This window comes from Spermophilus citellus (assembly GCF_964194105.1).
Source record: "Spermophilus citellus genome assembly, chromosome: 19".
Lineage (NCBI taxonomy): Eukaryota > Metazoa > Chordata > Mammalia > Rodentia > Sciuridae > Spermophilus > Spermophilus citellus.
Genome location: NC_138201.1, coordinates 16,305,084 through 16,319,633, shown reverse-complemented (window position 1 = coordinate 16,319,633; position 14,550 = coordinate 16,305,084). Strand labels below are relative to the sequence as shown.

At 43.5% G+C, this 14,550-nt stretch overlaps 1 long non-coding RNA gene across 1 annotated transcript in view; it reads left to right on the top strand.

Annotated features, from left to right (window-relative positions):
• The window catches only part of LOC308638682, a 73,902-nt gene extending 59,561 nt beyond the window's left edge, over positions 1 to 14,341 (top strand). Inside the window, exons 3-4 of the long non-coding RNA XR_014019906.1 lie at positions 11,278 to 11,489; positions 13,170 to 14,341. This is a non-coding gene — a long non-coding RNA (uncharacterized lncRNA). The remainder of the gene's footprint in view (positions 1 to 11,277; positions 11,490 to 13,169) is intronic.
• The last annotated feature ends 209 nt before the right edge of the window (positions 14,342 to 14,550 follow it).

Sequence of the window (14,550 nt, the reverse complement as noted above, 5' to 3'; positions counted from 1 at the left end):
AAAGAGCTTTGTAACATACAACTACGTGCAGCTTTGTGAGCTATGGAGATGTGGGGAGCAGGGGAGTGATCTTCCCTTTCCATTCCTGCCCCAAAGCTTGACTCCTTTCCAGATGAGAAGACCGGAAGTGGCTTCATAGCTCTTAATATGTTGCTATAGTAACCCTGTCTTCTGCTCTCCTGCAGTGTGGGATGGGTCTATCGCCCCCTCATTGCTGGCCAGAGGGATATGGTGGAGGAGGGGCAGGCTCACAGGAAGTCCCTTTCCTTCTGTGGTGGGGCAAGAAGGATGGAATGAGGCTTTTACCTTTGTTATAGCCAACTTGGTTCTCTTGCCATCCTCCAGTTCAGGGAGGCCCTGAATAGTCAGTTCATAAGTCAGCACACTTCAAAATCATCTGGATAGCTTTAAACAATGCAGGCTCCTGTGCTTCACCCAGAAAGGTGGATGTGGCAGGTCTAAGGTGGATAACAGGGGTGCTTAACCACTGAGCCACATCCCCAGCCCTTTTCTTTTCTTTTTTTTTTTTTTGAATTTACAAAGGTAATGCTTTATTGCTGCATATATTTTCACAAGTAAATTTATTATTTACAAAGCCAACATACAATAATCAGTTTTTCTATAAGCAAATAGCCAGTTTACTAACATAATGGAAGAGATTAGCACTAGAACAATATTAAAAATATATATTTTTTAAAGTTACAAATTTTTTTTCTTTACATTTTTTTATTGGCTGTTCACAACATTACAAAGCTCTTGACATATCATATTTCATACATTAGATTGAAGTGGGTTTTGAACTCCCAATTTTACCCCAAATGCAGATTGCAGAATCACGTTGGTTACACATCCACAATTTTACATAATGCCCTATTAGTAATTGTTGTATTCTGCTACCTTTCCTATCCCCTACTATCCCCCCTCCCCTTCCCTCACATATTCTCTCTCTACCCCATCTACTGTAATTCATTTCTCTCCTTGTTTATTTTCCCATTCCCCTCACAACCTCTTATATGTAATTTTGTATAGCAATGAGGGTCTCCCTTCATTTCCATGCAATTTCCTTTTTCTCTCTCTTTCCCTCCCATCTCATGTCTCTGTTTAAAGTTAATCTTTTCTTCCTGCTCTCCCTCCCTACTCTGTTCATAGTTGCTCTCATTATATCAAAGAAGACATTTGGTATTTGTTTTTTAGGGATTGGTTAGCTTCACTAAGCATAATCTGCTCTAGTGCCATCCCTTTCCCTGCAAATTCCATGATTTTGTCATTTTTAAGTGCTGCGTAATATTCCATGGTGTATAAATGCCACATTTTTTTATCCATTCATCTATTGAAGGGCATCTGGGTTGGTTCCACAGTCTAGCTATTGTAAATTGTGCTGCTATGAACATTATTTAGACATAGGGTCTTTCTGAGTTGCTAAGTGCCTTGCTAATCTGTTGAGACTGGCTTTGAACTCACAATCCTCCTGCCTCAGCCTCCCAAATTGTTGGGATTACAGGCGTGCACCATCACACCTGGCTTGGGTCTACATTTTATTACTTTCTCCAAGACAGTCTGATGGTGAATGACCAAGAATCCCAGCTGGAGAAGCCCTGCACTTAAGGGTGCAAGAGCTGGGGAACCTATTGACTGATGCTGCTGGTTCCCACAACACACTAGCCTCTTCATTCACTCACCAGCTCATTCATCCACTTATTCATTCATTGACATATTTGCTTATTCATTCAAGTGATACTTTCACTCCCATTTAAATAATCATTCCCTCATTTATTTAAGCAAACATTTATTACTATCTTAAGCTCTGGGAAATGGAAAGATAATTAAGGACTTAGTCCCTACCACCTAGGCAGATTTTTTTTAACTATAGTAAAATTATGTTAATAGATGGACCAGCATGTACTTAAAAAATATCAGAATGAACTATAATAGAAAATATTAATGTGCAGGCAGCAAGATGGGGGTCAAGGAGCATGGAAGTAGATGATAATATGGTCCTTTAATATCTGAAAGGGACTGGTTCCAGGATCCCCACTGATACCAAAAATCCATGAACACTCAAATCCCTTATGTAAAATGGGATTACATTTGCATATATCCTAGATACATCCTCTGTATATTTTAAATCATCTCTAGATTACCTAAAATACCAAATCCAATGTAAATGCTGTGTAAATAGTTGTTATATACTACTATTTAGGGAACAATGACAAGAAAAAGAAATATGTATTTGTTTAATACAAAAGAAATTTTTTCAGTGCTGGGGATTGAACTTGGGGCCTCATGCTTGCTAGGCAAGTGCTCAAAAGCAATCCCCCCCCCCAGTATTTTTTTTTAATATTTATTTTTAGTTTTAGGTGGACACAATATCTTTATTTTATTTTTTTATGTGGTGCTGAAGATTGAACCCAGTGCCTCACGCATGCTAGGCGAGCACACTAATATTTGAGCCACATCCCCAGCCCCCCCCCAGTATTTTCTATCTGCAATTTTTCTATCTTCAAATCCATGAAGACAGAACCTGCATATACGGAGTGGCAGCTGTAAACATGCTGGTGCCATACTGGAGACATGTTTAGAAGAGTCCAGTCCCTCTGTCAAGGCAACATCAATGAAGCATCACATAGAAGCTGCATTTAAACTGGGTCTTGAACAATGAACACAACTTTTTCCACTAAAGATAGGAAACAGGTGGCAGGCAGAAGGAACAGCATGTGAGAAAGTTTAAAGGGACAAGCTAAGAAAAGAGCAGAGCAGCCAGCAGGCCTGGAGCACAGGAGATATACCTGGAAATGGTGGGAGGACCCTGAGGGGTGAGAGGCTGGGTCTCAAAGTGCCTTTGCATTAGTCCATTTTCTGTTGCCTGTAACATAACACCATAGAATGGGTTGGTGTTACATTGTCTCTACAACCACATAGAGAAAGCAGTTCATTCCATGTCATGATTCTGGAAGACCAAGGCCAAGAAGCTGCATCTGATGATGATTGTCATAGTTTAGATCTGGAATGTCTTCTAAAAACTCACTTGTTGGAAGCTTGATTCTACATGCACCTCGAGTTAGAGAGGGCCTTCAGGCAATGATTGGATCACGAGGGCTCTGACTTCGTGAATGGGTGGCTAGAAGGTGAGACCTATTTACAGGAATTAGGTCTCTGGGAACAAGTCTTGGAAGGTTTGAGTTGAGCTGCTTTCCTCCATCATGCCCCTTTTTAAAAAAAAAAAAAAATTTATAGTTGTAGATGGACAGCATGCCTTTGTTTCATTTTTTATATGGTGCTAAGGACAGAAGCCAGTGCCTCACACAAGCTAGGCAAGTGCTCTGCCACTGAGCCCCAGCCCCAGCCCCTCCTCATCATACCCTTCTGCCATGATGTTCTGCCTCAACTCAGGCCCAGGGCAATGAAGATGGCCAACCATGGACTGAGATCTCTGAAACTGTAAGCCCCACATTAATTTTTACCTGTTCCTGTCAGGTATGTTGCTCACAGTGACAAAAAGCTGACTAACACAACAATCTAACTGGTAGAGTCTCAAGTGGTACAGGGCATCACAGGGCAAGACAGACACAAAGAAGCACAAATATATTTTTTATCTGTCTGGTCTCTCTCCCCCTTTTAATTAAGCCACCAGGATCCAATCAAGAGGGTTCCTTTCTGATGACCTTTTCTCGTTCTAAGGCCCCAGCCCCAGACATCAAGGTGAGATTCAGTTTACACCGTCTTATATCTCACAATGAAGATTCAATTCCAACACCTGCAGCCTTGGGAGACATGTTCAAACCATTCCAGTCTTGAGTACCAAGGAAAGTGCTGAGCTATATTTTGATATTACATGGAACCACTGGAGAGAAAGCAGAGATGTGACATGGTCACAGTGGCCATGTGGACAGACCATAACAACATTCCCTCATTTATTTACTTATAGAGAATTTGAGGGATGGTGATAATTAGAGCAAGGTATGGTCTCCATCCAGTGGGGTTGCAAGCTAAGGATCTGCTTAAGAGGTAGTTTTTTTGTTTGCTTATTGTTTTTATTTTTATTTTTTATTTTTTATTTTTTTGCTTTGTTCTTCGGACTGAACCCAGCAGTGCTTTACCACTGAGCTGCATTCCCCGGTCTTTTTTTGAGACAGGATCTCACTAAGTTACTCAGGCTGGCCTCAAACTTGCAATCCTCCTGCCTCAGCCTCCCAAATCACCAGCATAATAGATGTGTGCCACCATGCCCAACTTAAGATGTGTTTTAACAGGTAAAGTAAACAGAAATAATGGCTGGACATGGGGAGGGAGGTTATCCAACATAATGCCCAGGATCCTGATGTAGGAAGCTGAGTTGGAGGGGGAAGCTATTAACTAAAATTAAGGACCATTGATTCTATTCTTTTTCAGGGTCCCCTCCTGATATGAACACATCCTTTCCCCTCTAGGAAACAGAGGTAATTAGCAGCCCTCCAAATGTGAGAAGTTTAAAACCCTTATAATTCATGTTCTTTAAAAAATTAAGCCAGTTCAGCAGAATAGAGCAAGCAGACGAGGAAGGGAGAGGGAGGAAAAAGGAAGGTACTGGGGAATGAGATGATCAAATTGTGTTATGTACATATACAAATATGGCATAAAGAATCCCATTATTATATATAATTATAATGCACCAATAAAAATAAAAATATTAAGCCAGTAATAGAGGCTGATTTTGGAAATTCTAAAAGCAGTGTTGCATTCATCAGATTTTCTTTGAGTGCCTGGAGGCTTGTGCTCCCCTTTCCTCTTAGAGCCAGGTGTGGGCCTGTGATGAATTCTGGCTGGTGACATACGTATGAGAGGCAGTGACATACATCACTCCCAACCACAAGCATTAGTTGCTGCTCCTCAGGTTCTCATCACCCTCTTCCCCTGGCTTAAAACCTCAGGTGAGAAATATCAGAATCATAATGTGGTGGCCCCTCTATTAGCTGGACCCCTAGGGAAGGGCCAGACCTTTGTTGGACATATAATGTGGGCAAGATATTAACCTTTATTGCTTTAAGTCACTGAGATGTGTTGTTATTTGCCACCACAGCATAACCCAGGCAATCCAGATGGCTATAAAAACTTACAGTTTATTGAACATCTACTTTGTGCCAGAACAACTAGAATCCTATTACTGTACAAGCCAAAGTCATATCTAACACCACCGCTCCAAAGGTTCTTAGCTTCCCACCTCCTGAGAGGCAAAGCCTAGTTGCCTCCACCATGATCTACGGTTGTGCCCACACTGAGCTTACCTCCCTCCTACCTTCCTCTGCTCCAGTCCTACTGGCCTCCTTGCTATAACTTCAGCCTAGAATACTGCTCCTCTGTGAATCCTTGTGATTTTCCTTCTCCTCCCCTCAGCTGTGACATTTTCAGCAAAGCCTTTCTTGGCACCCAACTCTAAATGCCCAACACCCAGAAAACACATTCTCACTGACCTTCTCTGCTTCATTTTTTCTTCCTCAACACCTTCGCCTAACATAATACACACTTGATTTTCCTTGTTTACTTGGTGTTAAAACAGAGCTCCTCCAGGAGGCTGTACATTTGCATAAGCTACCTGCCTCCCCCACCCTTCTGTCCAAATCCCAGAGTTTGGCAAATATTAAGTTCCCAAGAAATACTGTAGAATGAATGACACTGATACACAAGCTCATGCAATAGACCCATCTTCAAGCAGGAAGTGAGACATAATTTGGCCAGGGATCACACCATTAGAAGTGATCCACAGGCTGAGAGTCGAAAACTGGACTGTCCCACTGCAGTGCAAGAGCAAGAGTGTGAGGCTTTTCACCTTTAAAGCTTCCCACCCAGGTCTCCCCAAAACCTGCCAGGCCTGGGCTGCCAGACTGTCCTGCTCTGGTGCCTGGATTGGGCAGCAGTGCCACCTGCTGGGCACATGACCAACTTACATGAAGGGAAACAAATACACACCCACAGGCTTAGCCTTGAGACCCTTAGAGATGGAAGTGTGTGTCCATGGGGTGGGAGCCTAGAGACTCGACCATGCCCTTACTTGTGCACAGCATGGCTAGGAACTCCAAGAATGATCTCTCACAGACCTGGGTTCAATTCCTGCCTGGACCACTTCCTAACTGTGTGACACTCACCAATCCCCTAAGTCCGGGATGCCTTATCTATAAAACGGGGATATAGTACCCACCTCTTAGGATTGTCATGATGATTAAACAAGTAAGACTCAAATAGCACCTCCTCAGTGAAGTCCCCCACAAGATTGTTTCCATCCAAAGAGCCCCCTCTTCTACCAAGCCACTCTCTACCCTTTTATTTATTTATTTTTTGATAGCACATTCTACCATTTGACATTTTAAAATTCCCTGTTTACTAGCTCTCCCACAAAAATGCCTGCTCTGTCATGGCAGAAGCTTTGCTCACTGTTATATCCCAAGAGCCTCAAGCAGTGGCTGCCACAGAGCAGAGCTTAATAAAGACACTTATCTCTTGAAACACATTGCACAATGACTGGCATGTACTAAGGATTCAAGAAATGCTGTCATTACCATCATTATGCATGCATTTATTCACTTATACATTTATTTATTTGCTTATCTCTTAGTTAATTCACATTTCTATTTTGGTAAAATATACATCACAAAATCTACCGTTTGAACCATTTTGAAGTGTGCATTCTATGGCCTTAAGTGCATTCACACTGTTGTAGGCCATCACCATCATCATTCTCTATGGAGCTTTTTATCCTCCTAAACTGAATCTCCCTATCCATTAAACACTAGCTCCCCTTGCCCTTCTCCAGTCCCTGGTATTTGTCATTCCACTCTTGGTGTCTGCATTTTACTGCTCTAGAGACCTCATATAAAAATGGAATCATACATTATTTGTCCTTTTATTGCCTATACTTCTTGAGTATCTGTTACAATTAGGGAGTAGGTTTTGTAGAGACAAAGTGAGGACAGAACAAGAGCAATGCAGATAAAGAACAGGGCCAGTCACAGAGGAAGAGCCCAGATGAAATGGGTCCCATTCTCTGCACCCTCCTCTCTAAGGCTGCACCACCTTGGGCAGGGAAGTGGCTGCTATACTCTACAGAGACACCAGATGGCAGCCTCGTACCACAGAGATGCCCTTGGCTACTGTCAGCAGAGGGGAGCTGAGAGACGCCAGGGAAAGGGCCTCTATGGGGGCTCCAGGGACAGCAGGAAAGGCTTATGAAGGCTCCTGGGAGTAGGATAGAGAAACCTCGGTCCTTCAGGGTTTGAATTGTATGCAGGCAGCAAGGTCAAACAAAAAGGAAGAGGACAGGAAGGGCAATATGTTGCAGCAGAGATCAGAGGTTGTCCCTGGACATATGTGGGTGCCCTCCTGTTCAGCTTGGCCACTTTTCTGCTATATGGCACTGAACGAATTTCTTAACCCTTCTGAATCTCTGGAAGGTTGTTGGGAAGAATAAGTGAAAGGCATGCTAAAGCTTCTGGCACACAGCAAGCCCTCCATGTTGACTGACACCAAAGACAGACAGGCTTCACCTGTGACCATTCCAGAGCCAGGAGGTAAGAGGGATCTTCCCTCCTCACTGTTCAGTAAAGGTCACTCCAGCTCCTACTTATTATCATCATTCTAAGCTCATTTCTATTCTCCTTCTGCACCTCTGGAGTCCTCTTACCCACTCCTCAGACCCACCTCTTCTGAGAGTTCTTTTGTCATCTAAACAGAAGCAGGTAGGCAGAGATTGCCAGATTCCCATTTTACAGATTCCTCTCTTGACCTCAGAAAAACTAGTTTTTACTGCCTGAGTCTGGTTTAAGCAGCCAGATTATACAAAAGGTCACATATTATCTGATTACATTTTTATGAAATGTCCAGAAAGGACAAATCGTCTATAGAGACAAGAAACAGAGTAGTTACCAGGGCATGTGGGAGGAGAGATAGGGGAGTAACTCCTTTAATGGGGTTTCCACTAGAAGTGATGGAAATGTTTCAAAACTATATAGAGTTGGTGATTTTACAACATTGTGAATAAACTCAATGCTTTTGAATTATTTCACTTTAAAATAGTTAATTTTAGGGCTGGGGATGTGGCTCAAGCGGTAGCGCACTCGCCTGGCATGCGTGCAGCCCGGGTTCGATCCTCAGCACCACATACAAAGATGTTGTGTCCACCGAAAACTAAATAAATAAATATTAAAATTCTCTCTCTCTCTCTTTAAATAAAATAAAATAAAATAGTTAATTTTATATTATGTCAATTTCATCTTTCAAATATATCACTACTTTTGAGACCACTGGGAATAGGGACAGGTATAGTAGCCTTTCCAACCTTGAAATCCAAAGACTGAAGCTTTTCTCCCTATGATGAGAAAGGCACGGCATGTGCCTATCTGTCTGTGTCCAATCATTCCCATGCTCATCTACCCACCCTTCTATTATTTATCTATTAGCCTATAAATTCTCCTATTATTCATCCATCAATCTATTATTCCTTCTGTCTATTCACCCATCCATTCACCCATCTACCGACCCACCCACCATCTACTTCTCTATTCATCCATCCATCCACCCACCTAGCAGATCCTTTCTTTCCCTCTTTGCCTCAAGCACCATGCACCACGATTTTAATATTAAACAACTCTAACTCAGTACCTATCCTTTAGGAGGCCCCTATGTCCAACAGAAGACAAATGCTCTTAACTAAGACAACATCATATGATATGTGCTCAGTGACTTAGAGTTGGAGAGTGTTGGGGAAGTTCCCACAGGGAAGCTATGTTGGAATATAGATGTGAAGACTACACAAGAGAAAACCAGCCAGGCACAGTGGTGCATGTCTGTAATCCCAACAGGTCGGGAGGTTGAGGCAGGAAGATCACAAGTTCAAAGTTTGGACTCTGTGGGGGACAAGAAGGAGTCACAGGGGGGTTTTATCCCAGAGAATGACCTCATCAGATCTGCATTTTAGACAGTTTCCTCCATGGCTGGATTGGAAGGGGTGGGGCAGGAAGCAGGAAATGGGGAGAAGGCAGGTGCAAGAAGAAGGGGCCCTGGCAATTTTCCATCAGGACTGAGATGGCCTCAGCAATGGGTGATCTTACTGGTCCCTTCGATCTCCAGCTGCCTTAACAGGGACCCCTTTCCCGCCACCTGAAGTCCAAGCCTGCTGGGATCTGTTGCCCTTGGAGACTCCTACTTTATCACTTAGCATTAGGTGATGGCTGTGAGCTGTGGCTCCTCGCCTCCAGGGCTCTAGGATGCTGGGAGAGAGGAGGGAATGGAGGAGGGAGGGGGATGCCTATCCAGGGGCAGAGGTCCAGGATCCACTGGGGACAGACCTTCTCCTGGTGTTCCCTTCTCACCCTACATCCTCTTCCAGAGACATTTCTTGCATCTCTTACTCTGTTGCTGCTCTAGGAAAGGACCAGGACAGGATTATTAATTATTTCAAAGATGAATAAGTGGGAGCAGAGAGAAGCAAAGTGATTTGTCCAAAGGCACCAGCCAGGAAAGCTGAGGAACTAAGCCCTGAACTCAGATGAATCTGATCCCTGAGCCCTTGTCTGTCCACTCTAAACCACTCCCTTAATGTCTGCCATCTTAAAGAACTTTGCTACAAAGCACAGCACACCTGTTTCCACATCTGCATATCCATACCAAGAAGCAGAATAAAATAATGGCCAATCATGTGGGCTATAATGTGGCCAATCATGTGGGCCTAGGGTTGAATCCTGGTTCCTCTTACTAAGAACTGTGTGACCTTGGACAAGTTACTTAACCTCTGTGCCTCTGGTTTCGCCATGTACCAAAAAGGATGATGAAGGCGATTATCAAATGGGATATTGGGATGGATTAATGAGTGAAACTCTATAAATACTGTGTTTTAAGAACTGCTATATTCATTGAGTACTGGCCACCCTCACAACAGCATGGGATCGGTCAGCTCTGCACCACTAAAATGACACAGACTACTCATGAACTACAGAGGTTTACTTTAGTTTCACATTTCTGGAGGTTCAAGTCCAAGATTGGGCAGCCCCAAATGTTAGGCCTCTGGAAAATCAGGAATAGAGAGGGGAAAGTCAGTACTAGGATCCCAGGATCCCCTTCAAGGGTATGGCCCCAATGACTTAAGGACATTCCACTAGACACAACCTCTTAAAGGTGCCCAAGCCTTGAACACACAGACCTCTAGAGGCACTATCCATATTCAAACAGTAGTAGCAAGCATCACTATCATCTCCATTTTACAGAATAGGCCAAGGGGAAAATTAGTTTGCCATCAACCACCCTGGAAGGAGATAGTGGAAGTAGGTTTACACTCACAAAGACCAAGCTCCAAAGTTCAGGTCCTTAGGATGCACCCAGAAGCAGCAGTTATGAGCAGCAGATGCTGGCTACAGCAACTACTACCACTGTCACCCATCTCCTGGGAACCTCCAGTTCTGCTGCCAAGGAGCCATGTGAGCCACAAATAAAAGCTAAGTCCTTCTCTGTTATGGGCTGTAGGACTGTGAGAAGTTGGCTCAGGAGAAGCCAGCAGGGTCCTTCTTCCTTCTTTCTGAACAGGCTCGTCCTTGGAACAGACGTAAGGGAGCTCTGCAGAGCTAACCCAGAGCCCTATTTCCAAACTTGATCTGCACACATGCTCCCTTCCACTCCACTTTAACAACTAGTGTTAGCACAGTCCTGACTGGGTATGGCAGCCCTCTGAGGGGTCCTGGGTTCTAATTACCAGGACCATCTGACATCAACCGCCCTTCCTCAGTACAATTAGCAGACTCTAGTCCTGCAGGGGCCTAATGAGAAACACAGGGGTGGGAGGGTGGCTCCCTCCCCACACTCTGCCAGCCCTGTTTTACCCACCCCTTTTCTCTCAAGGACACCTCCCTGACCACCCTCCGTCTCATCAGAAAGGGGTTTTAGCACTGCCTTGATTCTCATTTTAATTAAAAGAAAATGTCCTCCTGGAGCTATTGGGCTGGATTTTCTTTCCCTCCTTAGAACATTTGTTCAGCCTCTGAGCAGAAGCCTGGTGCTTGGTTAATTGAAAGTTACAGATGAGCAAGGACATGGCCCTCTTGGGAGGGAACAAAGAGAAACACAAGCTGGTGCTGGCCCCGAGATTCGCCGGTGCAGAGGGGCACCATACCCCAAGCTGCTGGGGAGAAGGTGGGACAGGGGTGGAGAGATGCCACCCCCAATCAGAGAAGGACCCCTCTAGTCACTGCAGAGACTCTAATGGAAATCCCAGGTGACAAAACACACCATAATTCTAAATAACTCATGTGCTTTCCACAGAAAAATGACAAAAAGGAATAAAATGAAGAGCCTGGAGTATGACTGTCCTCCTGCCAGCTGGAAATAATCATCGCTAACACCTGGGGATATACAGCCTTCCGGAACTTTCATGACACTTTGCACAAACAAATGATTTTTATTGCCTCCTCCCGCATCCTGATTATAAAAGTTATAAATGCTCATTGAAAACAGCCTTAAAAGAGTTTTTAAAAGTATGCAAACATTCTGAACTATATACTCATAATGTCATGCCCCCAGACTGTGTGACAGTGGCAGAGTAATAAGAGGTGTGGGTATAAGCAAGGGATCTGGAGCCAGACAGTCCGATCCTGACTGATGTCAGTCAGCTTCACGTTACTATAAGGAATACCTGAGATAATCAACACAAGAAAAGACTAATTTTGGCTCAGTTTTGGAGATTTCAGTCCATGATTGAGAAGAAACATTGCTTTCAGGCCTCTGATGGGGACAACATGTTATGGCAGGAGCATGTGGTGGAGCAAAGCCATCTGATGGTCAGGAAGCAAAATAAAGCAAGAGGAAGGGGTTGGGCTCCCAACATCCCCTTGAAGGGCAGGCTCCCAGTGACTATCTTCCTCCCACTAGACCCTACCTCCTAAAGATTCCACCCCCTCCCAATAGTGTCAAGCTGGGGATCAAGACTTTTAACACATGAGCCTTTGAGGGGCATTCCAGGTCCATACTACAGCAGTAAGAAACTCAATTTCCTGTGCCTTGGTGGTCCCATCTGAGGAACAGGAACCAAGCAACAGCAGCTATGCCAGACTGTTTATGAACATTATTATAAAATGGCATTATAATGTATCTTTCCTACCTGGCATTGCTGCACACACTGATAAACCCTGGGGCTTTCCTTCTAGGTATATATTAATATGATAAGATATAATACATTATACTACATATTACATATATAATCTATCATTATAGATTATACTGTGGTCCATCCTAACTTGAAAATACTGTAAGTTAAAATGCATGGTCTGTAATTCCAGCGGCTCAGGAGGCTGAGGCAGGAGGATCCCAAATTCAAAGTCAGCCTCAGCAACTTAGCAAGGTACTAGCAACTCAGTGAGACCCTGTCTTTCAATAAAATGCAAAAAAGGGCTAGGGATGTGTGGCCCCAAGAAAGAGGACCTCAAGGCCTCAAAGGGTGCTCCCATCCAGCACAGTATCCTCATCTGGCAATGTGTTGGACACACAAATGATCAGGCCCATTCTGAGCTCCTGAATGAGGTGATTACAAATGTTTCTCCTGACATTTTACCAAAAGAGAGGTTATTTCAGGAGTGGGAATATACAAGGTGGGAGAGGTCTCAGATCACAGCCATGTGTCCTTTCCTACACCCCATCCTATATGGCTCTCTTCCACAAAGATGACATCCAAGTTCTCTCAGATTGTCATGAGTTTAAGTAATGCCAGATTCAGAAGCTGCAAAAAGTAGACTGAATTTCTGTATTCTTTCTGCCAGAATCCTCAAAATGGTATTTTTCCATATTTGCCTGTTTTATCATTCTCTTCCTCACTCTCTACACACACAACACATATATGTGTTTACTTGTTTCTCAGTCACTGGATATTAAGTTGTAATAACATGATATCATGTTATTCCTTGCTCCTGTACACCTCAGCATGCACTTCCTAAACACACATTCTCTCACATAACCACAGTACACTGATCAAAATCAGAAAATTAACATTGATAGGATATTGTTATCTCATCTACATGTCTTATTCAAATTTCACCTATTATTCCACTAAAGCCTTTGAGAGCAAAAGAAAAAATTCCCCCATGATCCAATTCAGAAACATGCATTATACTCATTGGTCACATCTCTTTAATCTGAATAATTCTTCATTTTTTGTCTTTTAGGACCTTGACATTTTTCAAGAGCACAGGTCAGTTGTCATGCTGACCATCCCTCAATTTGGTTTCTGGATTGATCTAAACAGCACTTCTGGATGTAATGGGTGGCTGAATCTCCCTCAAAGGCTTGGGAGTTGTTAGAATGCAACTTCTGGCCTTCCGCCCAGACTTCCTGAATCTCAATGACGGGGGTGGGACCTTGGGACTGCTTCCCACTCTCTCGTTCTCACATGCACTGCTGACTTGAAGCTTTCTTCTTCTGAAGACACAGCTAAGATTCTTCATGCTCTGGCCTCTGACCTGGTGCTTTCTGGCCTGGTCCTAGTGAAGTCCCTGTGCATTTTTATTCTGGCAACCCCTGAAGGCTTGCTTAGTCAGCTCAGGCCCTCCAGAGGGGTTGGCAGAAGAGGTGGGTTTCATCCCAGAGGCTCTGAAGGAAAAGGAGCAAAAGCCCTTAGGACCATGCCATGAGCTTTTTTTGATCTCCCTCACCTTAAACTCTGGCTAGTGATAGCTCTTCACTTTGTACACTGTGCTTTATCTCTACCCACAGAGGCAAGTGGGATGTCAAGGAAAGATCTGGACTTAGGCATCCAGTCCCATGACTGGCAGCTGTATGTCCTTGGGGGTGTTACTTTCCGCATCTGAGCCTGAGGATACTCATCAATTAAATAAAAGAACAATGTATAACTTTTACAGGTTTTTGGGAGTTAACAATATTCCATGAAAAAGTCCTGGGCACATTTAATTTAGGAAATGTACTAGGGCCTGCATATTCTCTAGGGTAACAGCCCTTTAATGACAGTGTTTGCACCAGGGGTCCACACTGGTCTAGCTGAGAATGTCTCAGCACTGCACTTTGGTCTAAGGGTCTTCCTACCCAAGGTCCCTCCTTCTCCTTTCACAGGCACTCAATAAAATGGCTGATACCTCCCTGTTCACTCCTGCCCCTTATTTCCTTTGTCATTAAAGTCATCCACGCAACAAATCTCTTGCAATGCTACCTCTATCTTCTGCAGTCCCCAGTGGACAAGAAGTGATACCAAACTCAAGCAAAACACCAAGACATTCTCTTGAAAACATCAGGTGAAAAACACCCAGGGGAAACATGGCTGGAACCCTGGATGTCTCCTGAGATATGTTAGATATTATTAGAGTTGTCCATCATGATTGGTCTCCCAACTCACATCCCATTAGCATTTTTTATCACCAGAAAACTTTCCTCCAAAAGCAAAATAGGCACAGTCTTAATTGTATGTGCATTGTAATGAGACATTCTTGTCAGTAAATTGTCCTCCTCCACAGTAGCAAGCCTGTGAGACTTTGTGGGTTTTATTTTTTTTAATATAATTTATCATGTATTTCTCATTACAAAAATAATACCCAT